The sequence below is a fragment of the Diceros bicornis genome, chromosome 14, assembly GCF_020826845.1.
Source record: "Diceros bicornis minor isolate mBicDic1 chromosome 14, mDicBic1.mat.cur, whole genome shotgun sequence".
NCBI lineage: Eukaryota > Metazoa > Chordata > Mammalia > Perissodactyla > Rhinocerotidae > Diceros > Diceros bicornis.
In genome coordinates this window covers 24,878,446-24,903,504 of record NC_080753.1, presented here as the reverse complement: position 1 = coordinate 24,903,504, position 25,059 = coordinate 24,878,446, and the positions used below count along the sequence as shown (strand labels likewise).

Below are 25,059 nucleotides of genomic sequence, written 5' to 3'. Positions count from 1 at the left end.
ACAGAACCGCCGGCCTGCCAACCTCTCCAGCCGCCCGAGATCCCAGGGCACATGAAAGGGCCTCATTAAACCCAGGAGGGCGGCCCTGGCTCCCCAGCCCCTCCCTCTCCCTGCGAGCCCCAGAGGGGCCTGTTTGCTTCCCTGCACAAACTGCAAGGGAGCAGAGGAGACGTGGCTGGTTCTGCCTCGTATGCGGTTTGTGTACTCACCACGCGCCGGGCACTGACAGGCGGGGCTCTATGATTCTGCACACCAACCCTGTGAGGTAGGAATGATCCCCCCGCATCACAGATGAAGAAACTGCGGCTCTGGCAGATCAGGCAGCTGCTCAGCTCACACAGCTGGAAAGTCGCTGAGCCCGTGCTGCAAGACAGTCTGCCGGGCCGCTGAGCACAGTCTTCCCTATACCGTGCTGCCTTGAACTGAATTGAGCAGAAGCAGATTTTAGCAGGAAGCAAGACTTAGAGTCAAGCTAACGGCTTGACAGCAATTAAAAACAACAACATATATTACTACAATGACAGCTAATGTTTATTGAACACTTCCTGTGTGGCCAACACTGTTCCAAGTACCATACAGGTATTTACTAATATAATCCTCAGAGCAACTCTGTGAGGGACGTACCATTATTATCCCTATTTTACAGATGAAGAAGTTGAGGCTCAGAGAGGTTAAGTGACATGCCTAAGGTCTCATAGAACATTTGTGCCTAGCCAAGACTTGAACCCAGCACTCTCACATTACCTTAATTAATGCTCATGATAACCTTGGGAAGTACCTTTCATAATTGTGCTCCCCATTTTAGAAACAATGATTAGCTGAATTTCCCTGAGGTCACATAGCTAATTGGGGGCAGAGATGGGATTCCAATGAGTGATGATGATGTCTTGCTACTTCAGAATGCTCATGGGAGCTCCAAAGGAAGTGAGGGAGCCATGTGGATATCTGTGGGCAGTTTCTTGGCAGAGGGAGCTGCCAGTGCAAAGGCCCTGAGGCAGGAACAGTAAGGAGGCTGGTGTGAGTGGAACAGAGAGACAGAAAGGGAGAGCAGTAGGAAATAAGGTCACCAAGGTAGTAGCCAGGAGCCAGGTTCTGAAGGGCTTGCAAATACATTCAGTCTTGTGTTCCAACTCTGAGAATTTGCTAGGTGCCAGTGTTGAGAAGGATTCTGCGGCTGTGTTCAAACTCAGGGGGGATAGAGTGCTGTGGGTCTGGGAGAACCTGTTTCTCATATTTGTTGTTTCCAGTGTAGGGATCAGAGAGCAGTTGGAGAGATTCTCAGGATTACCAGCACATGTTGTGCAATGCCCTCTTCTGGGGTCTGGTGCCGAAGGCTGGCCTTCCCTAAGCACACTGCCCTGAGTGGTAACGGGGTGGCACACGGCTGCTCCTTAGAACAAGATTCTCGTGGAGTTGGCGTAACTCAGTGAGGGCTCCAAGGATCAGGAGCCTCTGATCAACTTCTGAGGAGGGCCAGGGGCTGGGGGCCCGGCTCCGTCTCTCCTGCCTCTGCCCCTCCTGAGGACGTGGGGCTCCCCTGGGGCCCCAGACTCTCTGTCTCATTGGCAGTTACTTCTCTCTATGAGCAAGTACAGAAGCCATATTCCTTCCCTCATGGTTGAGACACTGAGGCAGAGCACCCCACCACCCATCCCCACCGCCCTCAGGACAGCAGGCAGGTTGGGGATCAAAACCCCCTGTTGACTTGGCGCCTGGGTGTCCTCCCTTGCTTCTCTCCCCCAGTCTCTTCTCTATAAGCAGCCCAAGGAATTCTGTTAAAACCCAGGTCAGATCCAGTCCTTCCTCTGCTGGAGACCAGTCTCATCTAGTCAAAGTCCTCCGGTGCCCCACAGGCCCCCCCATGATCTGCCCTTCACCTTTCCAATTTCCTTTCCTCCTACTCACCCCGCTCACTCTGCAGTCACCTGGCCTCCTGCATTCCTGAAAGCCACCAAGAGTGCTCCTGCCTCAGGGCCTTTGCACCGGGCTATCGCCCTGGCCTGGAAGTTCCTCTTCCAGATGCGCACGTGCTCACTGCCTCACCTCCTTCAAGTCTCTGCTCCGACGTTACTGTCTCAGGGAGGCCATCCCTGACTGCCCTATTTAACACTGTGGGCTCCCCAGCTCTACTCTGGCCCCCCAGCCCCTTACTCTGCTTCATTTTCCCCCATTGCACTTTTTTTTTGCCTGATAGATGATGTCATTTGCTTATTTGCTATGCTGACTGTTAATTATCTGTCTTTTTCTCTTTCCACTAGAATGTCAGCTCCCTGAGATCAGAGTTGTTGTCTGTTTTATTCACTGATGACTCCCCAACTTCTAGAACAGCACCTGGCACACAGTAGGCCCTCAAAAACATGTGTTGGGTGGTAAATAAAACGAATGTTCTATAGATGCACTGCCCCATACAGTAGCTACACGTGGCTGTTTAAATTTGACTTCAAATGAAATAAAATTAAAAAGCCAGTTCCTCAGTCACCAGGCATAAGTCAAGGGCTCGGTAGTCACGTGTGGCCAGCGACCGCCCCACTGGACCGCACAGCTGCAGACCACTCCCAGCACAGACTTCCAATGGACGGTGTTCTTCCAGAGCGTCCTGAGCAGCCTTGTCCTGCACTCCAGCAGGCGGTGGGAAGACTCTCATTTCCAGTGTGAGCCATGACACACCAAACAGGTGGGCTGTCCGGGGAACGTCGTCCAGCTAGGGGACAGCTCCCGCCCAGGGAGGTTTCAGTCCAGCATCTGCTCTCTGCCTCCCTGGGCGTTCTCTCCATGACTCTGGACAGCGTCATCCCTTCTTCTGGGTTCCTCCAGCTTTCCTGGGCTCCTAGGACCTCCTAGGGTCCAGTGGGCTCTCTCTGGGGTTCCCCCAGGCCTGGGTCAAGCTCCTCCGTCCCTGGGCGTGCTCTGACCCTCCGCCTCACATTCAGCTGCGGTCCCTTCCCTTCCCGAGTGCTACCTCCCTTTCCCCACGGTCCTCAGACTGGGCCAGCCCTGGGCCACACTGGGGCTCTGGGCCCCTCTGTCCTCTGTTTCCATATCCTCATTCCTGCTTTTCCACTTCTCATCTCTCAGTTACCCATTACACCTCTGATGCGTGTGTCTATTAAGGAAAACCTCTGATACAGCCAATCACGATGACGCACGCCACCCCTCTCAGGATGCCTGCTGTTGGAAGCAGGAGCTGCAGAGGCCACAGGATTCAGGGCAATGGGCACAGACTCTGGAGCCGACGGCTGGGGTCAAGGGCTGGTTCTGCCCTCTACTAGCTGTAAAAATTCACCTTGGGCCATTCCTTAACCTCCCTGGGCCCTCGGTTCTTAGAAACAGCCTATTTCTGTGAAATGGGGCATTCATAATCTCTGCCTTGTAGGGTTGTTACGAGGGTTAAATGAGTCATGATTCCTAAGGACCTGGATCCGTGTCTGGCACAGAGTAAGCTCCAATGGGGGGTTTGTTACATAAGGGAGTGGGTGATGCTGAACCGAAAGAAATCCATCTCTGACAGTGAAATCCAGGCCTTGGGATTTGTGGCCGGTAAACCTCATGCAAGCTAGAAACTCGGGCAGGGAAACATCATGAATTCAACACTCACAGCAGGACGTGTTTCATCCCCCATGTGACTCTGCGAGTCCTTTTCAGAAGACATGTGGCGACAGTGTTAGTAAAGCCCTGGCAGGGCGATTGCAGAGATTACTGGAAATTAGGCCACAGTGAGCCAAGCCCCAGCAGGCTGCCTCTGTGCTCATCTCCCCCGAGAAAGGGCTTACCTGGCGACAGGTGAGGACACACCTGGGGAGGCCCTGCCTTTGCTCCCTGATTCAGGAAGTGAGGCAGATCTGCCTGGCAAGGGTCAGGGAAAGTTGCTGGCCCCGGCATTGGGCCGGGGGCGAGAGGACAGTGGCGGGGAGGGAGCTTCCGCCTGCTCCATGGTGCTCCTGCACGGAGTGGACACAGCCAGGGCGTCAGGGTATGAGCGCAGGACCACCAGGCTTCAAAGGCTGGTGCCTTCACTTACCGGCTGTGTGACCTTGGGCAAGCCACTTAACCTCTCTGTAAAGGGGGCAGATGATGGGGCCCCCCTCCCAGGATTGCTGTGAGGACTGAGTGAGTCAGTGCCTGTAATCTGAACCCTGCCTGCTCCATAGTGAGCGCTCAGTTTATGCTAGTGATTGTAATGGAGGGAGTCGTCCGGCCCCAGTGAGGACAGAGAGATGGACCCAGCAGGCGTGAGGTTGGACACGGGCTAGCGAGGCAGGTCCACAGGTCCGCAGCCCAGCTCAGGGGCCAGCCGTCTGAGACCTGGCAGTCTGTCCGGCCACTGGACCCAGCCTACTCTCAGCCAGGCTCTGACTCAGCAAGACGTCTGCCTGATCTTTCTGGTTCTCCCTCTGCGGGCTCCATTCACAGCCACGGGCACTCCTGGAGGAGAGGGGCCCTAAAGTCACCCAGTTCATCATCCCTCTGTAACTGGCCCCTCTGGCTGTCGGCACTCCACCCACACGCTCCCAGGGACGTGCCAGGCAGCCCATCCCAGCCTCGCACAGCTCCGCACGGCTCCGCATCAGCTCACGTCTGTCTGTGGTCCGACAGCCTGCCGCTTCCTCCCACAGGCCCAGCTCAACCCCATGGGGCTCCCAGAACAAGGTGCTTCTTTCTCTAACGCATGTCGGTGCTTCCCAAAGTGTGCAGCTGCACGCTCATCCCGCCTGGAGCTTTCACATCAGAATTATCATTTCCATTCCTTCCGACCATTTCCTGGTGACACAGTTTCCAGTTGTGTGCCCTTTGATCACACAACAGTTTGTCATTGGCCCTCCTGTCTGGGGGGTCTTAGCACAGAGAGCAGTCAAACCCCAAATTCCCCCAGCCAAACATCACATTTCTCACGAGGCCCCCTACCCAAGAGTGTGTTGGACTTTCTGGAAGCTGCATCCCATCTGCGGCTCACACGGAGCAGGCACCAATGGAAAAGCCCTGTGATGTCCCCAGGTTGCTACTAAGCCACGTTGCTCCCATTCTGTTCCCCTCAAGCGGCCTTTCTGCCAGTGCAGGCTGAGCCGACCGAGGCAAGCTCCCCAGCCCACGGCAGGCCTCTCTCTGTCTCCATCTCTCTGTATGTCTTCATCCACGTCTCTACAGGTGTAGGACTTTTCTCTGTGTTTAACTCTCCTTAGCTCTCAGCCCCCAAGGACTGGGTTGGCACGTCTCAGAGGAAGAAGCATGGGCTTGGGAATCAAAGAACTCTCTCTTTGAAGGCTGGTTCTGCCTCCAACCAACCATGGGACTCTGGATCATTTTCTCCTCTCTGATCCTCAGTTTGCTCACATGTGAGATGGGACAGTAGTACCAATCTCCCGTGGTGGGTGTGAGAAATTAAGTGTGATGGGATGAACATGGCTGTCCCCTCCACTCCCTTCCCAGGGCCATTTGGTTCCCCGACAACGATGACGACGACGATGATAGTTGCCATTTATCTCCTTCAGGAGCTGAGAAAAGCTTGCTCAATAACAACTCATCACTTACAGAAAAAACGCAAAATGTGTCAGACCAATTATACCTTGTTGTAAACACAAGAGCGTGCGAAATGAAGATTCCACCCCGCCGCGTCCAAAACGCACTGGAACAACCAGCAGACGCCAAGTCAGTGCCACCCAACTGTGAACCAGACCAGACAATGCTCCCTAGGTGGCGGATTCATGGGGGCACCACCCAGGGCCAAAATCCCCTGCAGCACCAACCTCCTTAAAAATTCTCCGCCAGTGCTTACTTCAACTGCACGTATACTAAAATTGGAATGAAAATTTGCATGGCTCCTGCACCAGGATGACACACAAATTTGTGAAGCATTACCGTATTTTTACAAAATTCTGATGTGTGTTAACAACATGGATGAACCTTGAGGACATTACACTAAGTGAAATAAGCCAGATGCAAAAGGACAAATACTATATGTTTCCTCTTACATGAGGCACCTAGAGTAGTCAAATTCATAGAGACAGAAAGTAGAATGGTGGGTGCCAGGGGCTGGGGGACGGGGACGGGGATGTGGAGTTAGTGTTTAACGGGGACAGAGTTTCACTTCGGGAAGATGAAAAAGTGGTAGAGATGGATGGTAGTGACGGTTGCACAACAATGTGACTTAATGCCACTGAACTGTACCCTTAAAAATGGTTAAAATAGGGGCCGGCCCGGTGGCGCAAGTGGTTAAGTGCTCGCGCTCTGCTGCGGCGGCGCGTGGTTCGCGGGTTCGCGGGTTCGACGCACGGCTTATCAAGCCATGCTGTGACGGCGTCCCATATAAAGTAGAGGAAGATGGGCACAGATGTTAGCCCAGGGCCAATCTTCCTCAGAAAAAAAGAGGAGGATTGGCATCAGATGTTAGCTCAGGGCTGATCTTCCTCACAAAAAGAAAAATAAAATACCTTTTAAAAGAAATGGTTAAAATAGTAGAGTTTATGTTATGTATATTTTAGCACAATAAAAAATGGCAAAAAAATGCTATCATAAAGCAAATTCTGCCAGGTGGGCAGGAGGAGGAGAGGTGGTGGGAAACACACTTGTCACTTCGGCACGGCCGGTGCACACTCGGGTGACAGGCACCATCAGCAGGGCTTCTTGGTTATTGACAGGGGCGTGGTCGGCCCTGTCAGAACGGGGGTGGTAGGCAGCATCTGGGGAGGGCTCTGGGTGGAGAAGGGTAGTCCCCTGGCCATCTGTTTGCTCTCCTACATCTGTCCTGATGGCTGAAGAACAGAGCTGTCCAGAGCAGAACGTGGCGTTAATCAAATGCATGCGACGAGGTCGCTGAAGATGAACCGCAGTGGCTCACAGCATCCGAGTGGTGGCAGCTGGGCCTGGGTTCGCATCCCGCTCTGCCACTGATGAGCTGTGTGGCTGAAAGCAGATTATCTAACCCTCTCTGCCTTGGTTAAATAGGGATGCTAGTACCTAATTTGTAGGAACATTGTCAGGATTAAATGAGGTAAAGTGTGTTATAAACGCTTGGAGTGAAGCCTGGCAGTAATGATGGACAGTAAACACTAGGTTTTGTTTCAATGACAGTGGCGAAGTCAACGATGACCCTTGATAGAAGAAATCAAGATGAAAAGAAGTCCTCAGTCATCTTGTGGATGGGTTTTGGGGCCCTGCCTTTTCCCCCAATTATAATCCCCTTCCTCTGTCAGATCAGAAGCTCCTTGAAGAAGGGAATGGTATCAAGCCCCAGGTTGAGTGTGTGCTATGGTGAAGAAAGGTGACTGACTGTGCAACGTAGGTAAGTCACTTCGCATCTCTGAGCCTCACTCAGTTTTCCTGCCTGCAAAATGGGTTAATAACATTGATCATGTTGTATCTTTTTGAAAATTAAACATATTGCTATTTATTTGTGCAATAAAAAGCAGCCAGGGGCCGGCCCTGTGGCTTGGTGGTTAAGTGCGCGCGCTGCGATGCTGGTGGCCCGGGTTCGGATCCCGGGTGCGCATCGAGGCACCACTTCTCCGTCCATCCTGGGGCTGAGTCCCACATGCAGCAACTGGAAGGATGTGCAGCTATGACATACAACTATCTACTGGGGCTTTGGGGGGAAAAAATAAAAATAAATAAAATCTTTAAAAAAAAAAAAAATGCAGCCAGGATGATGTTTGATTTGGTGTCTGAAGATCAGGTTCAAATCCTGGCCCGCCACCTGGAGGTGAGCAATCTTGAACAAGGAGATATCACCCCTCCAAGTCTCAGCTCCTCATCGGTCAAATGGGAACAATAACTGCTGGCCACCCCAGAGGATTGTTGGGAAAAACAACAAAGATGTGAGTCGAGGCAGGGTGTTGGTGGTAAAGCACCCACAAATGTAAGGGGTCGTGTTTTCTAATGGGGACACTCAGGACCTGTGCATGAATGAGAAATTGACGGGCACTTCCTTGAGTGCTGCTCTGAGCTGCGTGCCGGGAGGCTGGACTCCACGACCGAGTGGCCTGCTGGACATCTGGCTGGCTGAGCCGCAGTGTCATTCTGCCCACTGCCTAGCCGGCGGAGAGACGCCCTTTCCAGCCGGTGGTCAGGAGGAGCCCGCTCAGCACTTCTCCGGCTGCATTTCTGCTGATTCTCTCCAAACACTTCTGCCTCTAACAAGCAGGCTGGCCGGGAAGGGAGTAATTAGGGGAAGGAAGAGAAACGACCTCTGGAGATAGACCTCACTTGGGCAGTGGGCGGGCCACTCTGTCCAGCCAAGTGGGAGAGAGGATGAAAGAGCAGAGCTAGCCACACCCGCCAAATAGCCTCAGGTCCAGGCTGGATGGACAAGGCTCTAACCCTCGCTCTGTCACAGACTTGCTGTGTGGCCTTGGGCAAGTTGCTTTCCTTCTCTGTGCTTCAATGTCCAATTCTGATATTCTAGAACTCATCAGAGTATCATTCTAGAATATCATCAGAAGAGGAGTGACAGGAGCAAGGGGGAGGCAGGAGGATGGCAGGCAGGGCACAGCCACCAAAGGGTTGTAGCAGTTCAGGCACCAGGTCCCCAACTCTGAGAGCACACAGGATTTGGCACCAGAGTGACGTGGGCTCTGGGCTCAAATCCAGACTCACAACTCACTGGCTGCATAATCTTTGCCCTGTTACTTAACCTCCCAGACCTTCAGTCTTCTTGTTTGTAAAGCAGTTTGTAAACCTAACTTGCAGAGTCATATGAGGATTAGAAATAATATATGCAAAGCACTGGCATACACTATATACTCAACAGAGCATATATGTATATAGCAAATGCTCACCTACTTTGTCATCTGTCCATCACCTACTGATCACCTTTCTTATAGAGAACACTAACACCATCCCACCCACCCGTCTCCCAGCAGGGCCTCTTGCAGCGGCAGAGGTGAGCTATCTGGGGCACTGGTAGGTTGCCTTGGGGCTCAGAGTCTCTGTGCTGGGTGAGACGATGAGCGTCACTACGGGGTTTACTCATTAGCCAGGAGCTTTCAGGTGAGGCCGGCCTGGCCTGGAGGTGCACTGTCCGGTTTTAACTGGGAACAACTGAAAGTAGCAGTATTATTACCCTCCCCTCCTCAGCCCATCCCCAAGCCTGGGGACAGCCAGCTCCTGTGGGGACAATGAACACGGAAGAGAGCCTCTAAATGCACTTCACTGTCCCTGGAGGATGGCCATGTGGGGCTGCGATCTTAATGGGGAAGTAGTCATGTGAGCAAATCACAGACTTACTCACGTGTGTTCTTCTCTGGGAGTCTCTCCAGCACTGTTTATTGGGGACCAGGAATTGGCCTGCTCCCCTCCCTCTCCTGGTCCGGCTGCGGAGAGGCGATGCTGGGCTGCAGATGGAGCGAGGCTGATGAGGGGCTGCCCCTGCCCCTCTCCCACACACACAGGTGGACGGAGGGTGAAGCTCTGGCAGGGGAGCTGTGTCCATTGGCCAGTGTAGGGATGGGTGTGTGTGTGTATGTGTGTCCACTGGCCAGTGTGTGAGTGTGTGTCTATGCGCTGGTGTAGAAGCTTCCTTGGTGTGTGACAGAGGAGGGGGTTTGCTGGAGGCTGTGAGCACATGTAAGCATTGAATTGAGGTGAGCGTTTGAAGGAGTCGGAGCAGTTGAGAAATCATCTCTGCAGGGGCCTGCAAGGATCTGCATGATCCGACCCCACTACCTCCTGCCCATCTCCTAGACTCTGCCCCTCGCTATCTCTGCTGCAGCCAGCCTGGCCCCTCGTTGCTCACTGGACGTGCTCTAGCCTTGTGGCCTCGCCCTGGCTGTTCCCTCTGCCTGGACTGCCCTTCCTGCAGACCTCTGCTTGGTTCACTTGCTTCAAGTCTCTGCCAGGTCTCACCTTCTCAGTGAGGCCTGCCTGGCCCCCCTATTTCATACTGCCCACCCCCAGCCCCTTCCCCTGCTCTGCCGCTTCTCTGTTGCAGAGCAGGACTGCCTCCCGCACCGTATAATTTACCCATTTATAGTGCTTGTTGCCCGTCTCTCCCACGAGGACAAGGCTCTCGGTTGTTTTGTTCACTGATGCATCCCTAGCACCCAGGACGGGAGCATTTATTTTATGGCATGTTTGCCTCCGGTTTCTCATTTGTAACATGGGGACGATAATAGAAGCTCTCACTTCATAGAGTTGTTGGGCAGATTAAATGAATGAGCACCTAAAAGCACTGAGAACCGGGCCTGGCACCGGGTTCAATAAACGTTAGCTATTATTGTTACATTCTGGCACAGCTTGGGAGTGAGGATTAAATGAGGGATCCGCGTGAAGGAATGGGCGGTCATTCAGGTGTGAAGATGCTAAACACTTCTCCCCGTGCTCCCAGCCCAGCCCTGAAACATTCCCAGGAAGGAAAATTCCCCGTCCCTCCCCAGACATGGAAACCCATATTTTTGGACCCCCTTTGGGTTAGAAAGTTAGTTATCAGTATATTTATTACCTTTTTTTTTGAAATCAAGGGAGGAGGCAAGCAAGACCCCAGCCTGCCCCGCCCTGGGCTGCACAGCTCCTGAGACCCCTAGGTAGCTAACAGAATGTGGCCGCAAGTCCACCCTCTGATGGGTGTGACTGCGGCTCGGACCACACAGGACCCCAGCTCTGGCCTGGGAGTCGGGCACCCGGATTCTTCTCCCTGCTCTGCCATCCCTAAATGACCTGGAGAAGTCCCCTCCCTTGTCTGGGTCTCTGCTCCTCCCTGGCACGGTGAGGGGTTGGGATTAGACCATCGCTAAGGTCTTTCCAGGTTCGTCCATTCATCCAAGAAATTTTCATGGAGCACTTGTCATGTGCCAGCACTGCTCTGGGCACTGGGGATACAGCAGTGACCACAAGACACAAGTCCTTGGCCCGGTGAGTTGACATTCCGGGCGAGGAGAGGGCAGACAGTAAAGGATAAACATCATCGGTAAATTATTTACTATGTTAGAAGTGGAGCGTGCTGTGGAAAAGAGGAAAAGCAGAGCGGGTTAAAAGAAGGTGAAATGGTTGGGGCAGGGAGGGCAGGCTGAGCTCTCAGTGGGTGTCAGGGAGAGCTTCCTTGAGAAGGTGACATTTGAGGGAAGGGACAGCTTGCATTCCAGGTACCTACGAGTCTCAGTGGTTCTTGGCACCGCTGTATTCCTGCGAGAGGAGTGTTTGGGGTCCCCTGGAGTCCCCCTTCCTCTTTTTCTCCATGTCTGAGCACACTGATCCCAGCTCGCCCAGGGGGTGACGGGGCCGGAAGACAGATCAGGCGGGTGCCCGAGAGTGGGGCGTGATTTACCGCTGTCTATTCACACTCCGATATTTCACGGCCCCCTGGCTCTGATGGAATAAATATGATCTTTTATTCTTCACTTTGCTTAAGCCTCAAGGTCAACAGCCCAGCTGTGATGTACTGGCCGCTCCCTCCACTGGACATTCGAGAGCCGGGGGCCCCCTGGCTGTCAGAGATTCACGGCGCCATCCTCCAGCCCCGCACTCCTGCCTGCCCCTCGGCGCCGGACCTTGGCTTTGCTTGCCAGGGAGGCAGCGGCCACAGTGGCTCTGGGAGATGCTGGCTCATTGAGGGCAGAGACAAAGCCATAAATCTCCTCCCTCTCCCCTGAGCACACCCCATCACTAGGGTTGAACCCATGACCCGGGTTTCATTTCAGTCCTGGGAGGAGGCAGCCGTGGGGTGGCAGAGCAGCCATGGTTCAAATGGCAAGTTATAAATTAGAACGCCCCAGCACATGGCCATCAGTTTTCTCAGCATGGAGAAGGGGCAAAAGGCATACATCAGCCCGCCTGCCTCGGATGGAATCCTCCAGGCCCTGTAGACAGCCGAGGCCCCTTGTGCTTCAAGGAGACTGTGGCTTTATTTGTCAGACATCACCAGCACTGCCTGGAAGTTCTTCCACTTGTCTAACTGAGATCTTTCCTTGCAGCACCCATCTGTTTTCTCCTTATGTGTGGTGGGTGGGAAGGGTTGGGCTGGTTCACACTTCTCATTTCCTCAGGATGGTTCTGATGGACAATGGGCTGATGGTGCTGGGTGTGTTGATAGATCGGGTACTGGGAAGGGGGCGGTCTAGAAGGAAAATGGGTCACTGGCCTCTATTTTGAACATACCACCTGCGACCCCAAGGCCCCCGTCTCACTCTTCTCCATCCTAACTCATGTCCTGGGAGGAAGAGGAATGGTTAGGAGCTCTCTGAAGCACGGCGGGCCTGGGTTTGAATTCTGCTTCCGCCACTTCCTAGCTGGGAGACCTTGGGCAGCTTACCCACCCTCTCTGATCCAGAAGAGCCCTACCCTGTAATGTGGGTGCAATAGTCACAGCTGCCTCCCAGGGGGGTGGGGCGCATGCTCCACGCAGCGCTGCGCCCACAGCAAGCACTCAAATGCTAGCTGCGTATTATCACAATGTCGAGGTGTGGACCTGGAGCCAGCCTGCCTGGTTCAAACCCCAGGCAAGACGCCTCGGGCTGCTTCTTAAGCGCTTGTACCTCAGTTTTCTCATCTGTAAAATCAAGATAACAACAGCGCCTTCTTCGGGATGCTGAAAGAATTAAATGAGCTAATAATGGAAACCACTTAGAACAGTACCTGGCACGTAATCATTTCTCAGAAAGGTTGCCTCTTATTAGCATCATCGTTACTGGAGAAGAGGCCACCTGTGTTCACTTGGCACTTTTGACCTAATTTCCATCAATTGGTTTTGTGATTTATAATCCACTGACTTCCAACCGAAGATAGGAGGTGACTTGCAACATAAAAACACATGTAAAATGAGACGAGGAAATTTTTAGAAATGTTTTATGGCACATCAAAAATCAGTAAGATGGCTTGAATTAGAGGCCCTGGCCCCCGGGGTGGTCTGAGCACTAATGCAGGTTATAACCCCCATGTGCGCACAAAGCTGCCACACAGCCCAGGGCCACCTCATTTGGGGACTAGCCTAGGGAGGAGGGGCACAATGGCCTCAGAACGATGGGAGGGGAGCGGCTTCCTTAGGGGCACCCTGTCTGTGGGGACTTGGACCACCGCGGGGCAGAGCAGCTAAGGCTGCCTTCAGACGAAGGGCACCACGGCCCAGGAGGGGCTGCCTCAGTCCTTTGCTCTGGCCAGGCCACATCCAGCATACTGCCCACTGGACCCTACACATGCAGAGGGATGGCACAACCTGGCACACATCTGAGGCAGGGGACCAGAGGACACACCCCAGTTCCTTTCCTGCTCCAGCGACAAACACGGCAGCCTTTTACCTGCAATGCCTCCTGTGTCTCTTCACTGATGGAGCTCCTACTTGACCTTCTAGGTCACCTCCTCCAGGAAGCGTTCTGCAACATCCCTAGGACCTGCTCTCCCATGTGCTCGCACAGCACTCATCACAGCTGTGGTAACTGAATCGGTTATTATTCGAGTACGTGGTCCTTTATTGTCTGTCTCCCTGGGAGACGTGAGCTGCAAGAGGGCAGGAGTGTCCTGTTTATGTCCATATTCCCATGAATGGCCTAGACCTGACATAAAATAAATACTGCTTGAACGACTAAAGGTGAAAGGTCAGAACGGAGGAAGGCAGGGAGGGAGGATGTCAAATCTGAGAAAAATAGCATTAGGTGAGCCATGAGAATTAGCTGTAAAATTAAATGGGCATATTATGGAAGAAGAACTCGTTTTCCTCCTGATGAGGAGGCAGGCAGGATCTAAGGGGAGGTGGTGAAGAGTGACGGATTTGGGGGCCTGTAATAAGGAAAATCTTTTTAGCTAGAGGCAGCCAACAGTGGTGTGGGCTCTTGAAAACAAATGAGGGGGGAGTTTCTTTGTCTGGAAGTTATCCCCAGTGGGGCCAGTCAACGTCCCAGGAGGTGGTAGGGTGGGGCGATGGGTGGGGGGATTGGGCATCACAAGGATTCACGAAGAAAAGAGAAGAGTGGCCTGGACAACCTTGAACCATCCCTTTCTCACTCTGGACCTTTTCTAATGTCTAAGGTTAGCAAGAACTAGGCCCATTTTAAAGATGGAAGAACAGAGTCCAAGACAATTGTGATGAATGAATAGCTGCACTGGTCCCAAGAGCTTGGCATTCCCTCCCTCTCCCTGAGCTCTTTCCAGCCCTTGGTAAAATGTCCACACGGGGGAACCGGGCTTTGAGGTCGCCCTATGACCCCTCCTGACCCTCTCGCTTGTCCTGCTGCTGGGACCTCCACTGTGCCCTCCAACATGTCCATATCCCCTGTTGGCCAGTCCCAGAGGAAACTACTTCAGCACATCTCAGGTTTCTGTCCCTGATAGATGCAAAGAAATGCATCTCTAATGGTAGAGTTTCAGGCCCTCTGAGCTTCTGTGGAGCAAGTATTTTCAGGTGGGGTCCTGTTCCTGGGCCCACTCTAGGCAGGATGGGGGAGAGTGGGGTTTGGGTCTGAACCTGGGCACTGGAGCTTTCTCAGCCTCGGGGAGGCAGCCCCGCCCACTCACTTTTGCTGCAGGACACAAGCTTCCTCCCAGCCCTCGCCCGAGGGACAGGACTGCTGAGCAGCCGCCTCGCCGACCCAGGAATTTTCAAAGCCTCCCTGTTCCACTCAGACCTTCTCCGAGCGACAATCAAAGCTTGGGGGAGGCAGGCAAAGCAGCCTTGGGAAGCAGCCCCTGGCACCGGCTCACACACCGTGGCATTTTGACGGGTGGTAAAAATATCTCTCTGGTGCTCAGTGCCGGCTGCTGCCACCGCCTCAGCTTCCAAGATCCTGTCTCAGGCCCAGGGCCTCGGCAGCCTCCCCCCGTCCACGCCCCGAGAGACAGAACACAGGGCCCCAGGCCCCTGACCACAGCCGCCTTCAGAGCCACCACCGCTGCCTCCATCGCCGCAGCCAGGCACCGGCAAAAACGCATGTAAGAGCCACTAGAGAAGGAGATTTATTATCAGAAATACTGCAGCACACGCCTGATGAGCTAATTAAACAAGAATATAAATAATTACTCCCCGCCAGAGTAAACGGACTCGGGGTGGAGAGAGTGCGGGTGCTGACGGAGGAGCCGGGGCGGTGATGGGGGAGAGGCTCTGCTCGCAGCTCCCCTCCGCCCCAGGCTGTGGCTGGGCCTCGGCGAGGGGCCGGGGCCAGACGGATGCAGGCCCGAGAATTCTGCCAGAACAATCAATACAAAATGCTGCTTTGCTCCTTCCCGGAGTATTTCCTGCTCGCTCACCTGCCCACACCCTGAGCTCCTTCCACCCCCATAGTGAGCCTGAGGGGAAAAGACGGATGGGTCCTTCTTCTGCCTTATGGATGTGGACATTAAGAAGCAGGAGGTCTCAAGACATAGCTGAGACCCCTTCAAGCATCCTGTAACACCCCTGGTCCCTGCAGTCTGTTCTCCACCCAGCAGCCGGAATCTTCTTTCTTAATCACATCATACCACTCTCCTGCGTTCAACCCCTCAATGGCTCCATCTCGTTCTGGATAAAATCCAAGGCGTGACCATGGCCTATGAGGACCTACATGACCTGGCCCTGCCCAGTTCTCTAAACTCCTTTACTGTTGCTCCTCCTCCAGAGGCACTGGAGTGCTTGCTGCTTCTCCAATGAGACAAGCTTGTTCCTACCGCAGAGCCTTTGCACATGCTGTTTCCCCTGCCTGGCTCTTTCCCTCACTCTATTCAGGTCTCTGTTCCAATGTGACTCCTTAGAGGGGCCATCCCTGACCAGATATAAAACAGTAGCCACCCCCCATGAGTGTCTCCTTACACTCGTGATTTTTCTTCCTAGTGTATGTTTTAAATTTGTTGTCCCTCTCCCCTATAAGAATGTAAGCTCCTTGGAGGCAAGGACTTGGCCTATCTTGTTCTAACCCTAGGGTCTTGACCAGAGTCTACCCCAAAGCAGACACTCAATAAATATTTGTTGATTGAATAAATGAAATCTAGCTACCAAAATTCAGAGTGTAGTTTGTGCCTAGACCATCCAGTTCCAGATGCAGGGTTTTCTCCACCAGAGGTCATTCCTCCCCTCAGAACCTGACCCTGGCTCCCTGCTGCCGACAGGAGAAAGCCCTAAGTCAGGACTGAGCCCTGGCTACAAGCTCCAGCTGGGGGACCTTGTGAGTGATGTCACCCCCAGTGGCTCAGAGTCCCCATCTGTCAAATGGTAAAATCACACCTCACAGGGTGAATGTACCAACCAAGAGAACGCACAGAGCATTTTAGAACAATAACTGGAACGTGGTGAGGACTCAGTAAATAGAGCTATTTTGTGTGACATTCAAGGCCACTCACAGGCCGTCCTCCTCCGTCCTCTCTGAACAAGCCTCCTATTATTTCCCTAGACCAGAGCTTCTCAAAGTGTGGTCCCCAGACCACTGGGAGAATGTATTAGCACTGCAGATTTGCAGACCCTGCTCCAGATGGGCTGAGTCAGAAACTCAAGGGTGGGGTCCTGCATCCCTAACAGGTCTGCCAGGTGGTGGACGTGCTCAGGCTTGAGACCCACAGCCCTAGAGCCAGCCTCTCCACCAAGTAGGCCGGGGTGGTAGACTGGGCTGTTGGTCCTGGGTCTTCCCTCCCTGTGATACAATGATCCCTCCACAGCACTGCCGCTGCCTGATGGGAGTGGGGTGTGTACCCCGCCCCTGGACTTCGGGCTTGGCCCTATCACCTGTGTTGGCCCATGGGATGTAGCAGATGTGATGCCAGCAGAGGCTTGGCATTTGCTTCTTTAGTTGGGCTGGCCCTCCTGCATTTCTGCCATCACCACGAGAAGAACATGCCCTGGACAGCCACTGCCCCCTACCTGGGCTCCAGAAGGAGATACGTAGAGAAGATCTAAACCAGACCAGGAACCTGGGGTCCAGCCCAGCCCAGTTAAACTCCAACCAACCTGCACACCCACGAGTAAAAGAATTAAATATTCGTGGTTGTAAGCCACCTAGATTTTGAGGTCGTTTGTTGCGCAGCATTACCGTGGCAGTAGCTGACTGACACACCAGCAGCCCTCACAGGTCTTTAACCAGGCCTGACCCTTCGTGCCTCGCCTCTTTCTTCACTGAAACCACCTACAACAGCTAACGCTCCCCTCTTCTTTCCAAATCCCATCTATTCACCAGGACACAGCTTACACTCCACTCACCTGCTCCCAGAAGCCCCACCCCGAATATGCCCCTCCCACCCAGGCACATGCATTCACCTCCACTAGCTCAGGAGAAAGCTCAAGTGGGTAAAGTTCACCAAGCAATCCATTCACATTTTAACCTTTTAGGTGGCTAATTACTAAACAGAAAAGCCCTTTAACTTAGTACCACCATAACTAATTACCCAGTTAGAAGGTGAAGTGTTTAATAGTTCCCGTGATGTTCAATTTCCAAACACTTACCTTCTTTACGATGCCCTAGAAGTTAGTTCCCACATCTGGATCGGCTGTCCTGCCGCAGCATCAGCCCCACAGCCACAGAGCCAGCCGGAGCCCATCTCTGGGGCCCACCCCAGCTAGAAATAGCTCTCCTCTATAAATAGTTAATGAGCTCGTCCAGCCACATAGCACGTCTCTGCGGCCCTGCTCCCACCCTGGGCCAACACATCGCAGTCTGTGGTTTCGTGTGATTCTGCCCGCTCACCACCCCCACCTCTGAGACTCTGAAGATGATGGGCATTAATTTGTCTTCACATCCTGAAGCTTCCTGTCACCCACAGAGTGCCCACTCCCATCACACACACACACGCCAGACCACAGGCCTAATTGACAGGAATGAAGACGTCTCTCTCAGCTTCTCTCTGTGTCTCAGTGTCTCCAGAGATGACAAAGCAGCCCGGATCACCTTCCCGCCCCAGCTGGCCTCAGCCACACGCTAGCTACTGGTTTCTGGGATGGTGTGGGCAGGTGCCGAGAGACGGGCTCCGTGGCGGGTGCACGCCTCCCCAACATCCACCCGCCTCTCCGACCTTCCCAACAGAGCCCTGGGTTTATGTGGGGGGCAATGTGCCTGAACAACAGACTACCTTTCTCAGCCTCCAGTGCAGGTTGGAGGAAATGCAATGAGACAGAAGCAGAAGTCTGGTGGAAACTCTGGGGGGCTCTTTAAAGGAGCTGCCTCATCCTGGAGGTTGGTCCCTGTTTTAGAGTTCCCTGGAAACAGACCCTGAGACGAGGATTGGAGCACCAGTAGTTTATTTGGGAGGCGGGCCCAGGATGCTCTGGTAAGGAAACGAGGAAGGAAGTCCATACAGGGTGTTTCACAGCTGGGTACGGCTGTGGGCTACTGGGGTTCAGTCCACCTGGGACCCTCTGGGAGACGGCACAGAACATGACTCAGTGGTCCCCCTCCATCTTCCCCCAAGGGGGAGGAAGCTGGGGTATTAACCCTCCGACTCCTGCTGTGACAGGCTGCGGCCTCTCCCCGGGACGTCAATTCCCCTGCACTTCAGGCTGCCCCACCTGCACACACCAGCCAGTCCCCAGGGGAAAGTGTCGGCGAGCGCAGGAGCACTGAGCCACGTGTCAGGACTGCGCGGTTGACCTGCAGAGGAGCCGCAGTCCCCGGAGCCTGTGGAGCTCCCATACCAGCCCGGAACTGCCTCCCTCTGGAGTTCTGTGACATGACAGAACAAACCCCAAATCTGTGAGCCATTGTCGTCAGAGCTGTGCTACTAGAAGCACTTCACACTTTACGAAGATGCGCTTCCTTCACGCCCAACCTCTTCTCCCATTTCACAACCGCCTGGTGAGGGAGGCAGACAGTTATGATCACCCCATTCTGCAGATGAGAAGCCTGAGGCTCAGAGGAGAAAGAGAGGGGAGGTCATGAGAGCCCGTGTCTGAGGCCCCAATTCTGTGCTCCTCATCTTAATCACTCAGGCTCAGCTGGGGGGTAAGAAAAATGACACCAGCAACCACCACGCACAAGGTGATTTGTTTCCCAAGTGTTTCACATACTTTATCTCTCTGGAGATAACCTCATTCGAAGGGATTTTTATTTCAATGTCATAGATAAAGCAAAGCCTCAGAGAGGTGAGATGATGCATGCACGGTACAGCGGGATCGGAACCCAGGTCTCCTGGCTTCTCCCTCACCAAAGGCTCAGAGACCAAACCCCTCACTGCAGAATTTAGTCTGCCCACTGGTGCTGCCCACTCCCCTGATTGCACTGGCAGGTGGCAGGATGCTGCATGCGCGTCAGAGTCACCGGGGACTTTTAAACACTGGTTCCCGGGTGCCTCCCCAAGCTGACTCAGGGTCTCTAGGAGGAAGGCTGCAATTCGCCGCGGGATTCCAGTGTGCAGCCAGGGCTGGGGAGGACTGGGCTGGTGGGAAACCTTGGGCTTGGGGTCAGAAGGCCTGAAGCCGTCCCCACCCTGGCCCTCCTGGGCTGTGATGAGGCTGAGAGGAGCTGGCTGCTGTGAACACACTCAGAAAGTACAGTCGTTCTGATGGTCACCACCAGCGCTGACCCCTAAGTCCCAGACACTCCTCTCAGCCTAACCCCTCTCTCTGTAAACCTTCTTTGGTTTCACACCAAGTCCTGGGGTGAAATAAACAATATCCCCACCCCGACCCCCAAACTAACCAAATTACATAAAACTAACAAGGGACTGGTTCTCTGGTTCTCCCTGACTAGAAGGGGGAAAAGCCACATTTTAGAAGCAAGGCAGACCAGATGCACGCTATAATCCCTTTACTCCTGCTGATTATTTCTATCTTCGAAGATGTCTCCAGCCAGAGGTTTTTGAGAATAAAGAGGGAATGACAAGGGAGAAATCCTCTGAACAGATGCCCTGAAGGTTTTAGAATCTGAGTGTCATCTTCTTGTGCAGAGCAAGAGGGATAGGATGAGAAGGTAGTGATGTGATTTGAGATACTCTTGGAAGACATTCCTGAAAAATGTCTTCTCTCTGCACAAGACTGCTGTGGGTTTTGAAATTCCACCATTAGAGATTCATTCCTTTGGGTCTTTCAGAATTCCCAATTGAATTACAAAAATTTCTGAAAGGGGTTATACCTTGTATACCCCCTTGATCTCTTAAAACCCTATCAGATCTTTTCCAAGTTTACAGCTCTCTTGGAGTAAGGTTTTGAAGACTGGAGACACAAGAGTCTGCCTGGAGATCAGGGCCAAGAAAAGGGGTGTGAGAAAGGAAAGTGGGCAGACTCCTAACGGCAATAAATACTTACGTGTATCCAGCATTTCATGGTTGACTATGAAAGATGTGCTTTCAAATACATGATCTCATTTAGTCTGCACCACAATCCTATGACATACACAGAAAGGAATCTCTGTTCCCATTTTACAGATGAGAAAATGGAGACTGAGAACAATGAAGGGATTTGCCCATGGTCTCAGGACTAGTAAATGGTAGAGTTGGGGTGCAAACTGAGGTTCTGGAAGCACTAGCTGCTTCCCTATCTTCTCTATATTAATTAAGTACATTGTGCCTAGCTTTAAAAGAAAACTACATTTCCCAGCTTCCCTTGCAGATAGATGTGATCAATGAGATGTAAGCGGAAGTTATTGGCTGGGCTTCTGAGAACCCCGGCCCCTTTGCCCTCTTGCCCTTCTGCATTTCATCTTTCCTGCTATGTAGAAGGGAGAGGTGATAGCTAGAGCTCCAGCAGCCATTTTGCACCATGAGTTGACCTTAAGAACAGAACCTGTGTGCTGATGATGGCAGAGCAGAAATTAGAAGGAGCTGGGCTTCTGGTGGCCATGCTGCCTAGAAAACCAGACCTAAACTCTCTTCCACTGGACTTCTTTTACATGAAAGACATATAAAACCCTATGAGTTTAAGTCATGTTAGGTTGAGTTTTCTGTCCATCCTAATGGCCACTCTGGACTTCTGACTCTAGACTCACTTTTTCTGTGATGCCTCTAGCGCCTCTGTCACTTCACGGTGGCTCACCTGGTGAGGCCTAGAACCCAGAAATCCTCATCTTGCCCATATTTCCTGCTAGCTGGTCCCAAGTGGCTATTTCTGAGTGAGACCCAAGGTTCTCACTGGCACCTCTGTTCCCCTTGGCCTCAACACTGTGAGACCTTAGAAACATGGGGGAAGCAACTAAAGCTGAAAGAGAAAATCCCAGCAGACTCCCCGTGGATACCCCATCCTTCCCAGAAAGAGGAGTTTACAGTCGGTGCCCCTCAGCCCAGGTCTCCAGCCCTAACGAATCCTCAGGGGCGTGAGTGAGATGTGCCCCACAGCGTGGTACCTGGCACTGGACACCAGGAAACACATTCTGGGCTTTATTTTTTGGAACCTTGGGAAATCTATTCAATTCATTTGAGACTTAGTTTCACCAACTATAAAATGGACATAATATTTGTCCTGTCCATCCCCCCTGCGGATGCCAGGTTTCAATAGTCAAAGAGTGTGAAAGAAATTTAGACAAGTATAAAATCCACCACAGGCTGCTTTTGATTTTGGCTCTGATCAGGGAGCTGCTGGGGAGGTTTCCCCACATCCACCCCAATTTCCTCCTTAACACCTTTTCCCTCCTCCGCCTGTGGGGCTCAGTCCACCCTTTCAGTAGAAGCTGGGATGTCTGGGGAAGCAGCTGAGTCAAAGAAGAACCTTCCCCCTGCGTAGGCGGCCGGTGCTGTACCTGGCCTGCCCCCTCCCTCTAGGGAACACCTCTTCCTACCGGTTTCTCCCCAAATCCACAAGATCCCCAGGTTCATTAGAGAATCTCCCTCCAGCCCATGGTGGAGATGGCAGTATTTTCATGGGGAGGGGGCAGACTCCTCTTAAGTGCTGACTGACAGGATCCTGACAGGTGGGAACTGGCAGAATCTGCCCTCTTATCCTTTCCCCAGATGGGAGACACAGCAACAGTACAAGATGCCCCCCAGTGGCCCTGCAAAACTCAGTAGGGCTGTCCAGTCTCCCAAGGGTGGCGGCATGTCTGAGAATCACGGAAGAATATGGCATGGAAAGGGGGCCAACAGATAGAGCGGGGGGCCTGGAACGGTTGCTATCTCCCCCCACCTTTGGGGTTTCTCCACACGTCCCTCACTTTCCCTGCATGGAGATAATGCAGCAGAGTAAACAGTCTGCAGGCAGGCGGCCCCCCGGCTGAGTCCACACTGTGCTCTGGGAGCTTGCCATACCCCAGGCCCTCATGGGGACGGCTCCAGCATCACGCCTGATGACAGATGTTCTGGATGGCTCTTGGAGACAATGTTTGTGAATGTCACTAGGGCTGATCATGACATGCAGGGTACTTAACTTTCCACGTCACACCAGGGATGATGCTGAGCTGGGGGGGCTGCTGCTTTCTCCAGTGGGGAGGGGAGGCCCCCTTCCTCTGACTCTCCTCTCGCCACCCTTCCTCTTCCCCTTGTTGACCCCTTCCTCCTTGGGCACTGTCCTCATTAACGCTAGCCACCTCCTGAAAGGGCAGGCCCTGGGCTGAGAGACGGGAGTCGCCCTCCCCAGTCACAGGGGAAACAGGCCAGGCCCCACTGTGGACTTTCTGTGTCCACATGTCCCAGAGCCTGCCTGTGGGGCTCAGCCCTATGCACAGATAATTAGGGAGCTAATTATCTGATACAGGAGCAAGACACGATTTCATAGGCAATTCCCATCCTGAGTTATCCATGATTTGGGATTACTCATGCCTCTGCTCCCCCTTTCCAGTATGTAGGACAGAACCTGATGTTTTCAGATGCTGCTCCCAGCTTCCCAGAGCTCCTGTGGGCCCTTGGCGAGGGTCAATGGTGACCTCTCTGTGACTTGTGTTCAGTTCTGGTTGGACAATCTGAGCCTCTGCCAAAGTCCCTGTAAGTGACCTCAGGCCCTGGGGCTCAACCCCTAGGAGACAGGGCACCCCAATCACGGGAGGTAAGACGCCATAGTGGCCCCAACTGGTAAGAGCAGGTGGATTCAGCAACAGTGCTAACCATTGTCTTGATGGTGGGATGATAAAAGTCTTAAACAGGGTCATAGACTATCAGGGCTGGGATCGTTTAAGTCAAACGTTTCCACACCTGTCTGAAGTCAGACTGCCTACTCACTGTCCCTGGCACGGGGTCAGCCAGCTTCTGCTGGAACTCTCCTGGTTCGGGCAGCTCTTACTTATTCTGCTGCTGGGCAGCTCGGATGCTCATTTCCATTCTGTTCATCAAACGTCGACTCAGTAGCTTCTGTGGGCTAGGACTTACTAGGAGCAGGGAGCACAGAGACGAGTACACATGAATAGCACATGCTACGGAGCAAGAAAGATACAAAACCGAATCATTTCACAGCCAGATGGAGAGCAAGGAGAGAGGTTTGTAAAGCTGTTGCTGTTGGAATTTTTTCTTGTAATGGGCTGACGCCTACTTTCGTGTGTGTATGTGTGTTTTCCTCTCTTCTACTCCTAAGTTCTTTGAATAAGTTATGGGAGCTATGACTTCTTTTCTAAGTTCTCATCTCCATGGTAACCTTCGTCCATCCCACATGGGCTTCCAGAATCCCATTCTCATCATTTGATCTCTGGATATACTGCAGTTGGCAAAAATGACGCTTAAGACTGTGGCATCTTGTCTTAAACATATTACAGCTCTGCTCTGACCGGCTTGAATTATTTAATGATTAGAATCAAAACCTCCCATGATCTGAGCACTTTACTTCTGTTAATTCAACCAAAAACTAAAGGAGTCTTTTAGCAGGTCCATCACTTTGTGGCCAGGATGTCCTTGAGATCAACTAGAATTCTGAGCCTATGCCACAGAAAATTTCCAGACAAGTTAGATTTTCCTCACCATTGAAACCTTGAACCACAAGGAATGCATATTTTCTGTGTCGTTATCAGTGTCAATGAGAAAACGTATTGAGCAGTACAGGAATGGGGGCAGATGCTGAGGCACCAGGCAGAGGATTCCTTGCATGGTCACAACACTTCATTAATCAATCTGGTTATTTGACCAGTGACAAGTCCACTTCATTGGTTCACATTTCTCCGTTTTGTCCCAAACACAGTGTGAGATTTTGTCAGATGTCCTATACAATTGTGATGCACTGTGTATGGTAGTGAGTCAGAGCCAGGGGAAACTCCTAGGACATTTCCAAGGGTACCCATCACCCCAGAGATCCTGGTCCACCTCCCCTGTGGAGACGCACAGGGGCGGGGCCTAGTGGAGAAGCAGCGAATTGCTGAGCCAGGAGGGATGTCGCTGAGGACTGCTGGCCTCCTGAATGATGAGGAGGCAGCTTAACAGGTGGAGAACTGCTGGTCCACAGTGTCTCCTGGAGAAGCTCAATCATTTGGCAGGATTTGCCTCTTGTGAACCTATATTGGGACCTGGCAATCAGCATTCTTTTCCAAGGGCTTACAAGCCATCTGTTGAGAAATCCTTTCTAGAATTTGGCAGGGACTCCAGCCCAGCCTAGCAGTCTGTGCTTTACCGGGTCTGTTCTTCGAAAAGCAGAATATCGGCACTTCTCTTGCTGTCCATGCTGTCTCAGGACCACCCCACCGGCTTGGGACCCTCATCTGGCGTTCCTTTAGTCCTGGACGTGACCCTCTGGGACTGGGGACCAGAACTCAAGCACGGCAGTGTGACGTGTCTCTGCTGGGCTTTGGTTCCCTCTCGTAGTGTTGATCTGGTCCTTCCCAGGTCGCCTGGATTCAAATTCTGTCTCTGCTTCCCCCTGTGTAACCCTTGGGCACGTTTCTTACACAGAAAGTGGAATAATCGTAGTCCTGGCCTCCTGGGGTTTTGTGAAGCTAAGTCAGTTAGTACGCACGAAGCCCTTAGAACAGTGCCCGGCACGAGCGAGCTCTCGAGGCGGATGTGTAGGTGCTGTTACTGCTGCTGCCGGCCTCGCTGGGGAGCGCGGAGGCAAATTGGAAATTGCGCGGCTTTGCCTGCCAGCTCTTGTCTAGTGGCTTCGCAACCTCTTTCCCAACCAGCAGACTTTTGTCATTTTTTCTCCTTGCTACGAACATGGATGAAAAAGCCCTTTTTGGCTGCCTTTAGCTCTGCCTGAACTTCTTTTTAATATTCATCTTTGGATATAGGCCTTTCTTGCCTTCTTTTGTACACTTTCTTGTGAAGTCTGAGCGCATCAGAGAGCCACGGTGCAGCCGCTGGGGTCTTTTCTTCCTTATGGGGACAATTCATTTTCTAAAAATCTAGTCTCTT

General features: G+C 52.7%; 1 protein-coding gene and 1 pseudogene across 1 annotated transcript in view; one reads left to right on the top strand and one right to left on the bottom strand.

The window, feature by feature from the left end:
* LRFN2 (leucine rich repeat and fibronectin type III domain containing 2) overlaps positions 1–25,059 on the bottom strand; it is a 183,135-nt gene that overhangs the window by 8,694 nt on the left and 149,382 nt on the right. The gene's annotated exons all lie outside the window — the stretch shown is intronic.
* On the top strand, positions 5,763–5,861 carry LOC131414282 (U6 spliceosomal RNA; annotated as a pseudogene).